The 3,096-nt window shown below is 33.3% G+C and overlaps 1 long non-coding RNA gene across 1 annotated transcript; it reads right to left on the bottom strand.

The window, feature by feature from the left end:
* Positions 1-160: 160 nt before the first annotated feature.
* On the bottom strand, positions 161-375 carry LOC109587074 (uncharacterized). The gene is made up of 2 exons (XR_002187383.1): positions 308-375; positions 161-252 (listed from the first exon to the last, which is right to left on the bottom strand). It is a non-coding gene; the product is annotated as an uncharacterized LOC109587074 (long non-coding RNA).
* Between the last annotated feature and the right edge of the window lie 2,721 nt (positions 376-3,096).

Raw genomic sequence — 3,096 nt, 5'->3', positions numbered from 1 at the left:
TGGAAGTGGTAACTTCAGTAGAGTAAACAAAAAACATAAATTAAAGCAATTAAATAAAAACTTACAAATTAGAACTTCAGTGGCAGTATTTCCATTAATCTCTAGATAAGCAGTATAATCTGTACATGGCTTTAATCCAGTCATTTCATATAGAAATATTTCTGCTTCAACTCTCTGAGTGTTGTCTTCTATTCCTTCATCAGGATCAACTCTACCAACTATTGTATACTTGCATGATTGAGTACTTTGTATCTAGTGGAATAACATCAGCACATAGTTACAGAAGTAATAAAGTAATAATTCTTACTGAGGTAATAAGATTAACGTCAAATGTCTGGCTTGGCTCATTAAGAGTCTTTGTGACACTTTCATTATAGATAGTATAATCTAGCCACAATAAATAATTTTATTTTTTAAATTATACTTACTTGCAGTGATATTAAAAGTATATTCTCTCCCTTGTGATACATATTGTCCAATAGATGCAGTAATACTGACAGTAACATTAGTACAAGGTAATCCAGTAGTATTCATCCATACACTAGTATCAGTAGTATTGACATAACTGATACCATTCACTAGTACATTATATGTAGTATAAGCAATACCTCCTGAAAATACATCATCAGAATAGAAAGAAGGAGGAAACCATGACAATAACTGGTTATTGTTACACCATTGTATGTCTTCAACTGGTGACATTCCTAAATAAGGTAGATGATATCCCATAAAATATTATTTGCTGAACTTTAATTTAGCAATTTCATAAGTTTCTCATTGCTTTAAATTTTCACAAATTCCAACAAAAGTCCCACAAATAATTATTCATATCTATAAACTAACCTCTTATTGTCAGTGTACCACCAATAAGATGTTGTTTAAAAGGTGAATATGATATTATCTGACATCCAATACTAATTCCATCATTAACAGGTAACCCAGTGATAGTAAGTACTGATGATAAGTTACCAGGACCACCACCAGGATCAGTAAAGGATATATCTCTTTGTTGTTTAACTGACTCTGTTAGAGGAGAGCTCCCTAATAGCCAATTCAGTTCATTGCCAGTTCCTTCACAAGTAAAATTTGCTGTCTCATAAATAGGAACGGTAACAGGGGTAGGAGCAACTGTTATATCTAGAAAGATAGACGGTCATTAAGAATTTACTATGATTCAAAACTTACTAGCGCTATGTACTTTATTCAAAATATTGAAGAGAATTATAAAGAAGATATGAAGTTTCATCTTGGCCTGTATGGTATCATAGACCCAACTGTGCATTTTACCTGACGGGCCAATCCGGGATAGGTGTGGCCACATAAAAATCTAGATGGACACGTACACAGCAGCATGTTAATCTGAATCATGACTGGTTTCAATTATGACCCAGCCTGTCATACATTCCTGTTAATCCTGTATCAGCAGCCTGCACAGCAATCAGCCTAGCCATGATACAATCATAATGATCAGCCACGATACAACCATGCTGGAGTACAGCACTGATTCAGCCAAGCAACAGACATGATTCAACATTGGTGCCAGTCAGCCTAGTCAGGAATCTATCAAAATAGACATCAGGCTTGAATCATTGATTTGGGTAGTGCCATGTATCAGAGATGCATAATTCTTGGCTGTGCATGCATATGCACGGTAGGATGCGCTACTATCTAACTTGTCCAGAAGCATTAGATAACCTTCGTAAGATTTAGTAAGAAGAAATAAGCCCCAAATATGCATGCAAGGTGATGAAAGATTTTATTAACATTAACTTGGATGGTCATTCAAAGAGCAATATCACACTGTATAAAATATGGACACCTTTATTTCTTTAGTTATTAAGAAATGGAATTTTAGATAATATATAGAAAAAAATTTATGACAAAAATGAGTTCATTGTTAAAATGACACTAGACTCAGTACTCACTGGACCACAATGAAGTGTGTGATTCATTTAATTATTAGATCTATTAGCACTATCATCAATATTTTCATATACAACTGTATTGTATGCTGAATTAATTGATGGGTGTATAGGTCTAGTTGTTCGTTCAACTACAAATAGTTATAATTCAATTAAAAATTTTTATGATGGCATACTTTGTCCATAAGCTGGATTAGTGACTGTAACATCAATAGAACCTGTATGAATTAAGAATATAAATTTAAATACTCTTTTTAGTCATCCACGGGAGCATGAAACTTTGTGATTATACACCACTTTGTTCTTACTACTTGAGGGAACAAATTTGCCAGTAGCTAGCTCAAAGCAACCTGGTACAAAGTTTCATGCAACAAAATGGATGCCTATCTTTAAACAAAGCCTACTTAAAAATGGCTATACCTTTCTTTCTTTTTTTCACATACAAAATAGTGATGACCATTAGAATCAGCAATACATTTATTAAAATCACTGAACTAACTGTAGTATATACTAACACAACTGTATCAGAAACAGCAGGAGTACTAGTAACTGTGTGATAAGACGAAACTGTAACTAAGAAATAGAAAATTAAAATATAGGCAATTATTTACCTGAGGGTTCTTCCAATGAAGATAACATGCCTACTATGTCATATTTGAATTAAACACATATTGTTCACCGATACTTACCAGTACTATGTACAGTGCTGTAACTGCTGGTATATACAACAGAAGGAATAATGATGTATACATGTTTAGGTTGTACACAAGTCCATGGAGCAATACTTCCATCATCACTAATGTCATGTGCTGTTACATTATATACTCCACTGGTTGATACTGATACTATTGTATTGCCTGATCCAGTTATATTAAAGTGTTCATTTCTTCCATTACTAGTATCAGTGAATATCACATGACATCCATCAGCAGTTGATCCTGATACAAACACACACTGTACACTAACTGATCCATTCCCTTCAGTAGATCCTAGCAGATCTTGTACATTGGAAGTGGTAACTTCAGTAGAGTAAACAAAAAACATAAATTAAAGCAATTAAATAAAAACTTACAAATTAGAACTTCAGTGGCAGTATTTCCATTAATCTCTAGATAAGCAGTATAATCTGTACATGGCTTTAATCCAGTCATTTCATATAGAAATATTTCTGCTT

This window comes from Amphimedon queenslandica, unplaced genomic scaffold, assembly GCF_000090795.2.
Source record: "Amphimedon queenslandica unplaced genomic scaffold, v1.1 AMPQUscaffold_12693, whole genome shotgun sequence".
In the NCBI taxonomy this organism is placed as follows: Eukaryota; Metazoa; Porifera; class Demospongiae; order Haplosclerida; family Niphatidae; genus Amphimedon; species Amphimedon queenslandica.
The sequence above is the reverse complement of the archived record's forward strand: the minus strand, read 5'-3'. Positions and strand labels throughout refer to the sequence as shown.